An 11,759-nucleotide genomic window follows, 5' to 3' on the forward strand; every position below is an offset into this window, starting at 1 on the left:
GCCTCTTATGCCATAACCATACATCATCAGTTTAAACAATGAGACAAGAAGCATCTTCCATGTCTAGATAAAATAAGTTACTCATAGCCTGATCACCTTTTCCTATTAGACTTCCTTGAGAATCATAAATCTTAGCAATTCCTTTTTCAAATTCAACCTTACATCCTATGTTGCCTAACTATGAGACACTTAACAAGTTATAATTCAACCCTTCAACATAGTATGCATTATCACATGATATCCTTTTAGTAAGCTTGATACTACCTTTCCCTTTGATCTAACATGGTGCATTGTTACCAAATCTAACACTATTTCCTTCATATTGAGTAAAGGTAATGAACTTAGTTTTGTCTCTAGTCATGTGATGAAAGCATCCCCTGTCTATGATCCATCTATCATTCTTGTTCATGTAGGTTACTAGGGCAGTTGCTTCATCTTCATCTAATTCATCTTTCATAGCCACATAGACTACTTCATCATCATTCTCATCAGAGACTTTTTCAACAATGTAGCATCTTTTGCCTTTACCTCTGTAGTCCTTGTTGTCCTCTTTCTTGTTCTTGAAGTTGCCTCCATCCTTGTAGTTTTTCTTTTGTGTGCATCTAGCTGCAATGTGACCAACTTCATTACAATTAAAACAAATGATTGGTAGCTTACCTTTGAATTTTCCTCTTCCTCTATGAAATCTTCTTGCTAGTAATGCCTCCAACTGGTCTACATCATTTTCATCATTGCTGCTGTCACTAGATACATACTTTCCTTTTCCACTCTTCTTCTTTGTTTGCACCTCCTCATTGTCTTTTATCATCATCTTGGCTTTGAATGCAGATTCAAAGTTTTTTGGCTTATAATTGTCAAAGTTTGATATCTCAAAGGCAATGAGTCTTCCAATTATTCCTTCAAATGATAAATGTGTTGCCTGGTACACACCTTAGCTCTTGGATGGCCGATACTCTTATAGCATAGATAGGAAGAAAAGTTCTCAAGTATTTGCTACATACTGTTTCTTCTACTAATTGTCCTCCTAGGCTTCTTATGGCACTGACTACTTCCTCCATCCTTGCATCGTATTGAGCAGCATTCTCTCCTTCCATTTTCATATCGTCAAATTTTCCTCTTAGGATTTCTCTTTTGGCTCTCTTGACATTGTCATCTCCTCCATAGATTCTTGATAATGTTTCCCACATCTGATGTGAAGTATCACATCCTTTGATGTCATCATACTTGGCATAGCTTAGTGCTGAAGCAATATCTAACATTTCTTGATTGTGCTCCTTCTTCTTGCTCATATCATTTGCAGTGAGGGGTCCTGTAGGGTCTACATGGTCAACTGTGATTGAGGTCTGTGCATAGTCACCTATTGATCCAAGGTGTAGCTTCATTAGACTTTTCCATGCAACAAAGTTGTCTTTTTTTAGCTTGGGAACTTCTCTCTTGGACATCTTGATCTTCCTATTGCTAGTACCTTGAAACAAATCAGCAGTCTGCTCTGATACCAATTGTTAGAATTATTTAGAATAACTAAGAGGGGGGGTGAATTAGTTATCCAAGGTCCAATGATGTCCAATAAAATTTTTTCTACAAATCCTTAATGGCACATAATTGAAATTATCATGCATGCAATTAAACATTAAACAACCATGAAAAGTAAACATGCATCACACCATAACACTAAAGATTTGATAACCCAGAAACCCTCCAAGAATAAGAATGTAAAACTGGAGTGGGGATGATACCCAAAAAATAACTGCCATTTGATTTCAACCACTTCTGATGGTCTGCCCTATTAAAGGCTACAACACATTGTTAAATGTGACCTTGCTAAAGGATTTAAGAACATTCAACTTGGAATGTCACCCTATTAAAGGATTTACATAGAGTTGTTAGGCTCACCCAAGTCTTATGGGATTTGCAGTCACCTTCTCAAAAGAATCTTTTATCCCTCTCTAAGGATCTCCTATCCTCCTCCTAAGGATCTCTTATCCTTCTCCTAAGGATCTCTTTATCCTTCTCTTGAGGATCTCTTTATCCTTCTCATCGGGATCTTCTATCCTTTTCCTGAGGCGTATCCACCTAGCTGTTAAGCTAACCTAGCAATGTAGGATTTCAATATCTAATACAATGGTAAGAAAGTATTAGAAGGGTTTTGACCTGATACAGATGGCAACTCTAACTGTGCAGATTTCATATCACTCTTTAGTTCCTCTCTTTTCTTGGTTTCTCTTCCTTGAAGTGCTAACAGCTTGTTCACCCTTCAAGATCTATCTCCTTAAGTTCTTCCACTCATTATGCCAATGCAATATTTGGTCACTTGATCAATTCAAAGTCTTAATGCTCTGTTCTTACTCCTCTAGACTTCTTTGCATGATCACACTTATGACCAATTCCCTCTCTTGCATGCACACTTGATCTCTGACTTGTAACTCCTTATAAATAAGTTCTGTTCTTGATTTCCCACTCAAATCTCCCTTTCCAACTTTAGAGTTTCAATGGATTAGGTAGGATACAATGTATTTGTCCCATATCTTGTTTCAATTTAGAAACTTCATGATAAATCCATTAGCATTCATCTTGGATTGGTTTGCATGGATTACATAGAATTTTGTAACATCTAATCATCATCCATATCATCCAACTACTTCATAGAATTTGAGGTAACAATCTTATCGCTGCTGATTTGGAAAATCTTTGTCTTAACAAATAATGTAGCAACTCAGCATTATTGGTTTACTGATGCTTGACACCTCCTGTGTTACTTGGCTTCTTAATGTTATTTACTGGCACTCGACACCTGAAGCATTTTGGCTTTTCTCAGCACTTGAAAATTTACTCGACGTCCATTATCTTTTTTTGCTACTTGGCACCTGAAGGATTTTGTGTTACTCGGCATCTAAGTAATTACTAGGCTTACACTGAAGTTGAACTTGCTCGGCTCTTTCTAATGAACTTAGTTAATCCTTACATCTTTGATGTATCTTAGTGTGTCCATTCTCTTAGAGTATGTCATCAATACATTATTCCATCAATGGCTTAGTTGATCCTTATAATTCATTACATCATCATAACTTCAACCTTTCTCTAGGTACTCTAGTTACATCTTATTGATTGCCACCTCCTTGTCAATCAACCAATTAATAGTATTTGGATCACTAAAGCAATTGTCATTCCTAAAAGTAGAAAGTTTGACATCAATGAAAAAACAATGATTGAAACATTCTTTACCAGTTCCATTATTCTTCATTCATGATCTTTTCAATCATTTCCAACAAATCTTACAACTATAAAAATAGCTAATACAACATCAAGTCTGGATTCAAAAACATACTAAAGTTTCCCACTAAAAGATTTGTAGGTTGTCTGATTTACCTCCTTAGAATCATCATCCTTGCGTATTTTATGTCTAGTAGACCTAGGTGTTCCAACTTGTTTGGAATCTTCCATTCTAAATGTCTTCAATATCTCCTTGATATATTTTGACTGAGTAATGCAAATGCCATCTTGCATTTGATGAACTTGTAAACCAAAAAAGAATTTTATCTCTCCAAACATTGAAATTACAAATTCTTTCCTCATTTCTTTAGAGAATGATTTACATAAGTCATCATGACCTATGAATAAGATATCATCAACAAATATTTCTACTAAAAAATCTAGTTGTATGGTTCTTCTTTGATATACAAAATACTATTAACATTTATTCTTTGAAAACCAATCTTTACCAAATATCCATGTAGTCTCTCATACCATGCTCTAGGAGCTTGCTTTATACCATATAAATATTTTTTGTAATTTTTATACCATGTCTCTTTTATTTGGATCAATGAAACCTTCAAGCTGATCAATGTAAAATTCCTCTTCTAGAATACCATTCAAGAAAGTTGATTTTACATCCATTTGATATACTTTGAATCCTTTAAATGCAGCATATGCAAGTAGTATCCTTACAACTTCAAGTCTAGCAATAGGAGAAAATATTTCTCCATACTCTATACCTTCTTCTTGAGTGTATCCCTTCCACACTAACCTTGTCTTATTCCTTGAGACCTCTCCATTTTTATTCAACTTGTTTGTAAATACCCACTTTGTGCTAATCACATTTTTTTCCTTGGGTCTATGAACAAGAGTCCAAGTTTTGTTCCTTTCAATTTGTTCAATCTCTCCATTCATTGCTTCAATCCAACTTTCATTGCTTAATGCATCTTTAATAGTTCTAGGTTCAAACTCTATAAGAAACCATGTACCTTTTAGTTTTCTCCTTGTCATTGTTCCTTTTTTTTGATCTCTAATAATTTTCTTAGGTGCATGATACCTTTTGATATATCTAGCAATTACAAGTTCCATCTTTTTAGATTTAGGACTTGTATTACTTGGTTCACCATGCTCAAAGATTTTGAGATATTTTGGCTCCTACTTGAGTCCCACTATCTAAGACTCAAGTCCATCTGTCTATGACTTGGGTTCCTCTATCTTTGACTTAGGTTCCTCTATTTGTGACTCAGTTTCCTCATATTGTAACTTACATTGCATAGGCTACAACTTGAGTTGAATAGGTGATTTTGGGGACTAAAGTGGTAAAGTCTTCTGATTTCTAATTGTATTTGCTTGAACTCTAGGTATAGTATTAGGCCCAAAGTAAACAAAGTTTTTGTAGACTTCAGGTTCCTTACTGCTTTGATCTTCACTATTTTCTACAAACTCATAAACTTTTACACATACACTTTCTATAGCCTTATAAGTTGGAAGATTCAAACATTTATATGATTTTCTCGTATTGGAGAACCCTAGAAATATTTCTTCATCACTTTCACATCAAACTTTCCTTTCCTTGACTCTTTCAAAATATAACATTTGTATATCATCAGAAATGGAAGCACTTCCATTTAGGACTAGTTTATCCCTTCGAGCAGGTGGTCTAGGGTCATGTCAAGCACCTTGAGTGGGTATTTGACTAGATCTAGCTTTCCCCCCTATTTTCTTTCTCTCTCCCCTATTTCTATCCTTTTTCTAGTAGCCTTTTCTAAAGATATAATATCTTTGAACTTTTGGGTCAAGGACAACCTTCTAGTTCAAGGTCAACCTTTACTTTGACCTAGTCAAGGAAGACCTCAACCCTAGCCCTAGTGTAGTGCCTGCCCTCGTTCACATCTTTTTGGAAATTGTTGCTATTATTATCAGACTATGTTAGACTAGTTTTATGTTGATGGATTAGTGGTATTGTTTTGAGACTATCAGACATTATGTTATGGATTCATTGGATAAATGATGAGATCATTTAGACTTTACATTTCATGTATCCATGATAATTATTACATTTCTTTTAGTTATTGATGATGATTAGTTAGATGGTTTATTATCTCATGTGTTTTATTATGGATACTTACCCCATACTTGCATGTGTATGGTGTGCATTTTTGTTCTTATTGTATGGCATTTCTAATGTGGTTAAGGAAGGGAGTCGTAGTCACCTACTAGTTCGAATCTACACGATGCACCACTTCCTGCCATTTCCTGTTTAGCTTAGCATTATATATATTTTATGTACATGCATGGTTTTTATGCAAGTTGCAGGTACTGGGTATCTTCTTCCCTGAACTTGCCAGGATGAGCGTACCCTATTACACTATCTCAATGATAAGAGAAGGGAGATAAATTCTCAAGTCCAAATTCCAAACCCTTAAACCATTTTTCCTAGTGAGGTAGGACAAGTATTTGGATATTTTACCCACCAAATGTGTCGGATGACATATTTCGTGATTTTTTAACCCTTTAGACTGATTTTGTGTGCATTGTTCTATGATGGGTTTTTATCTTTTATCTTGGAGGTATATGGCGAATTTTCTATTAATTAAGTCTTAATAAATAAATTTAATTAATAAATTAATTATTTGGAGAAAATTAATATAATATCATGATCTTTGATATTTTGATTATAATTAATTGAATGAGAATTAATTGAGGAAAAAGAATTAAATAAAAGAAAATTAGAAATTAAAATAAATAATAATTATAAAATAATAATAAAGTAATAAATAAATAATAATAATAAAAGTTATAAAAATTAAAATGAAAGTTATAAAAAAATTAAATAAGAGTTATAAGCTTGCCTAGGAGTTAACGCACCTTTTTATTTCTCGTATGTCAACAACATGAGGGTTAGTGCACCAATTAAGCACATGGTGTCTACAACCTTATGACTCATCTAGAAGGTTGGAAAAGACACATGCTTAGTTGGTGACACCTTCTAGTTGTTTCTAGAGACATTCTAGGTGCTTCCTGAGAACTCTTTATATTCAGGCATTCCTAGAAGCTTAGAACAGCATGGAAGAGCATTTTGGAGAATTAGAGGACTCGGGAACTTTGGAGAAGGGAGGAACTTGCTCTGCGGGTCTTCTGAGGAAAAGCGAATTAGCATCAAAATCTTCATAGACTCTTGTGATTTTGCTTATGCTATTTCCGCATCTTGCACTTCGTATCTTCTTCGTGTCTTCCATATGTTTTCTGAGGATTTTCATATTTTGGTTGTATGCATTCTCAATATGGGTAGTTAAAATTTATTTGAGAAAACTTTATATGCATAGATCTGAAGAGAACATGGGGCTAGGGTTTAAATTATAGTCAAATCCATTAGCAAACTTATTGAGTAAATTTGGAGAAGAAAATATTTCATGGTTTCATTTAAATTGGAAACCTTTAGAAAATTGTATTGATATGAACATGCCAATTCAGATATGCAAATATATATATATATATATATATATATATATATATATATATATATATATATATATATATATATATATATATATATATATATATATATATATATATATATATATATATATATATATATATATATATATATATAATGCTTAATCTCTGCATATATATACACACACACACACACACATATATATACATAAAAACATATATATATATACATACATATGTATATATATACATATATATTTTATTGGAGGACCGAATGTCTAATTGCATTACAATTTACATTTTTGAAAAAATGTTATAAAATTTTATATTAAAAAAAAATGATTTGCATATAATATGTGGGCAGGGAGGGCCGAGCCCGTACCCCCACCTCTGCACTGTGGTAGTGGCCGGTGGCACTGCTGCTGCAAGCTCTGCGACCACTGTCACAGGCCTGCGACAGTAGGCCCGCACGGTACCTCCGTTTGTGGTGGCATTTTTATCATATGCAGTATCAACTTTGATAATACACATTTTGTGATTCATTTTTTATTATATGTATATATGGTTATGAACAATTATTATTATATTTAAAAGGTCATTCTTTTAAAAGATAAATGATTTAAAATATTAATGATAAAAAGGAAAAATATCAATAAGTTAGCTTAATTAAACTTAGTTTAATTAAGGTTAAATCGAAGTTTTAATTATGCAATTTATTGAATTGATAATCAATTATTGGACCTCGATAGGAGTCAACTTTGAGCAATGTTTATATAAACACTATAATTAGAAAATTGTATCTAATGGTTTTGGAAGAGAAACTTTTAACAAATACATGGGATGGGAAAAACGTACAAATGATTCTCCATTCATTATCTAAAACTTGAAGCAAAAACTGAGACCTCCACATTTAAATTCAAGTATGTAATTTTAGCAAAATCGAAACGTGTGCTTGCATTGTGTATTTCTTTATGCTTCTATTTTGGGTTTTGGGTTGACTAGTGTTGACCAGTTATAGGATGTCTACCAAAGACTTGGGGGTTATGATTGTGATGTCATGATGATGTTTTATTTTTGATCTTTATAAACCCAACCATGGTTATGTGATGGAATGCTCTATGTAATGTTTGTAATTACTGATTGTTATAGCTGAGATTCATATGTGCGAGACACTTGACCTAATCATTTTTGAGTCATTGATCAGTTATCCTTAGTTTATTTTCTAGTCGCCATGATGGGACTGAAATGTTATTTTATTATGTCATGTTGTGACATGTTTGACTCAACCATTTTGGAGTCCTCGATCAGTATGATTTGAGATATATTTTGGTTATTGAGAACCAATGGATACTTTTGATTATCAGTGATGCTTCAGTTGCCAATAGAGAGCTGTTGTGGTCATGATTTTCTATGGATGCTTGCTCATGGAGATTTGATGCTTTTATTGTGCATATTTGATGTTCTTATTATGGATTATCTTTTGTGATTTTGAAATTTATGATTCCATGAGCTTAGGGTAGGTTATCTACTTGTAGTGTCGAGAAGTGGCTTGCAATGGGGGTCGAGGCCCTAAGAGGCTACCAAGGTAACTCATTGTAAGTTGGTTAATAAGTGAAAACATTCACACCTAATACTAACTAAATGAACCTAAAAAGATAATTGTTTTGTTCCCACCCATGCCTCGAGTGCTTGTGACTAGGATGGGAGTAGAGAGAACGCATGGTTGCGACCTTGCATTCCATAGTATGCCTTGTCAGTATGAGAGGATACTAGTGGCCTCATGAGGATCAGTAAGGACCCATCGAGTTTAGCTAACTGCCAGGGTAACTTCTACATGATATATGTGATGACACTTTCTCGCTTGCATAGTAGGTTTCCTACATGTCTTTGTGTGCCTCTGGAAATTAGATGTCGATTTATGTGTTGGAACCTTTGAGTTAGTATACTTTTAGGATTCCTAGACTTATAGAGATTTATGCTATGTGTTTTTGGATAGCCTGTTTGGAACTTGAGATTATCTCCTTAGCACGATGGGAGTGGACCACTTAGGTACCACACGGTCGGGTGGTAGTGTTTTTCCACTGTTATCATTTGAGATCTGTTTGAGACATCGTAATATGATTTAGGTGTGACATTCCTACTATGTTAATACTGATGATCTCTTCGATGATTTGGAATGTTACACACAGAGGGATGGCTAGGGCCCACGATGGTCTAATGATGCTATTTATGGTTGGGAGGAACTGTACACTTAGTTTATTACGTTTGATCTTTTATGATGATGTATCAAGTATGATGTATGGATTCTTTTATGTTATTGCATCATGGATGAGAATTAGAATGATGTACCTTATTTCACATATGTATATTCTTTTAAGCTTTTCATACCCTGTGACATGTATAGTAGATGACTGAGCATTTAGAAATGTAATGTATAAACATAGGACTTATCATTATTATTTCATTTGGTTTTTGTATTCGATGGATTCAATAATGTTAGTTGATTTAGATGTAATTCAATGTTAAGGGATCCTTAAAGAATGTAATCTGATGTGTATGTTATGTTTACTTTTAGATGGACATTGCTATTGCTTCCGTTATTGTATATAAGTTATATGTGGTGTTTACTTTCATGTTTAAAAAAAAAAAAATGCTACCAAACTTGGCAAAATTCTAGGTTAATTCTTTGGATCCCTTGGCGGGACATTACATTTGGTATCAGAGCCCGAGTTTCTACATTGGGAGCTCTGGGTATTTTGGAACAACTAGAACTTTGAACTATTAAGTGTATCTTTTCAAACTTGAAACTAGGTGAACTAAAACAAAACTTGAACTGTTATTTGCATATTTTTCATACTTCAACACTTAGTTTTAAAATTGAAAATTTTACTTAAATTGAACTTAATCTATTGCAAACATGTATCTTTTGATTGTAATAGTACTTTGTACTATTGTAGGATGGTATCTAGGACTAGGTCTTCTGTTAGAGGCTGTGGTAGAGGCCGTGGTCATGGCAGAGCTATCAATGTCCATGAGTCTGCCCATGGGGGATCTACTCATGAAGAGAGTAGAGGAGAGCATGCTAGTAAGCAGTAGGAAGAGAGCTGTAGAGAGGACCAAGATGAGTCTAAAGAGGTTGATTTGAGATAGATGATGCAGACTATTCTGGATCATCTACCTCCTATTCAAGATCAACCCAAAGCACATCAGACAGAACAAGAGCATAGAATCAGGTCTAGGAGCCCTTGGAAGGATCATCAGAGGTCCATTGTGTCCACTCAAATGAAAGATCTTTCGAGATCCAAGGTTAAGCCTTTCAATGGGCAAGGTTATGGTTATGTGGCTGAATAGTGGCTTATTTCCCTCGACAGGATCTTTGCCATGCAGGATTTTGACAGCAATGTTAAGGCAAGATTTGTGATCACCAATTTGGAGAATTTTGGGGCCACTTGGTGGAAATTTGAGGAGAAGAAGCCGGGGATCAATATGAGCAGTGTTACTTGGGATTTATTCTTAGAGAGTTTTTGTGAACGATTCCTGCCAGAGAAATGGAAGCAGCAAAGGGCAGATGAGTTTCATAATCTTAGGTAGTACACTATGTCAGTGATTGAGTATGAGAGTAAGTTTTATGAGCTTATTTCCTTTTCAAGATTCAGTGAAAATTTAGCTTAGTTAACACAACACTTTATTAGAGGTTTGAATAACCATATAATTGGGGGTGTCAAGGTATTTGAGCCAAAAATCCTCAAGGATGTGGTACATCGAGCTATCCTTGTTGAGAAAAGTGTCAACCTTGGTCAAGGAGGTTTTGTAGGAGCGTCGGCAACATCAGGATCTAAAGGCAACTACAATTCAGGTGGTAACAGGAAGCCTTCTTTTTTTAAGAGGAAACAGTATCAGCAGCAGTCTCAGCAGACACAGTAGTAGAAGGGATCAAATTCTCAGGCTCAAGGTGGTGGTAAAGGTTCTAACTCCAAAAACAACTACAATGCTCAATGTAATAAACAAAATTAGTCCAATCAGCTAGCTCAGAGCAACCAATCTTTTGTTAGCAGGAACAACCGTCAATAATCAAATGCACCACCTATGGATAAAGGATCTGGCAGAAATACAGAATGTTTTTCATGTGGTTAGATTGGACATTATGCATCTCTGTGTCCATGGTGAGCACCTCATATTTCAGGACCTAGACCTATAGCTTCAAAGCCTATAGTTGGTGATGTAGGTAGAGCTCATTGAGTGTTTGCAGCAGTAGATCACTGTCAGATGGATCATCAGGGAATAGTGGTTGAGACCACAGGTGCTATTCGAGGTATATCTCTTTTAGTATTGTTTGATTCAGGAGCTACAGATTCATTTATATCACCATCTATAGTTTCTAAGTGTAAGCTAGATGCGGTGAAGCAAGATTATGGTTGGTAAGTGGAACTAGCCTCGGGCATTAAGGTCTCCACACATTCTGTAGTTCATAAGTGTGGGCTTAGCTTAGTAAGCTTTGATACTACAGTGGATCTTTGAGTCATACCCCTTGGTTCCTATGATGTGGTTTTGGGCATGGACTGGCTTGGCTCTCATAGAGCTAGTATAGATTGTCGAAAGAAGATTATTATGTGCCAAAATGGCCAAGGGAATGATGTGAAGATAGTTGGGATACCAAGGCCTATATCTCTACGGATGATTTCTGCTATGCAATTGAAGTGGAGCTTCTATAAGGGATGTCAGATATTTGCTATTATGGTAAATGATCTTGATGAGGAAGATCCCATGACGAAGACTTTAGATCTCTCAATTTTACAAGAGTATGCAGATGTTTTTCCAAGTGAGATTCTAGGCATGCCTCCGAAGAGGGACATCAATTTTAGTATTGATCTGATTCTTGGAGCGGAGCCTATCTCTAAAGCTCCTTATCGTATGACTACACAGGAATTGGGTGAGTTACATCTCTAGCTAGAGGAACTTTTGGCCAAAGGGAGCATTAGACGTAGTGTATCACCATGGGGAGCTATGTGCTCTTTGTGAAGAAGAAAGATGGTTCTTTGCACCTTTGTATT

Source organism: Cupressus sempervirens, chromosome 5 (genome assembly GCF_028749045.1).
Source record: "Cupressus sempervirens isolate cs-2001-9-10 chromosome 5, ASM2874904v1, whole genome shotgun sequence".
In the NCBI taxonomy this organism is placed as follows: domain Eukaryota; kingdom Viridiplantae; phylum Streptophyta; class Pinopsida; order Cupressales; family Cupressaceae; genus Cupressus; species Cupressus sempervirens.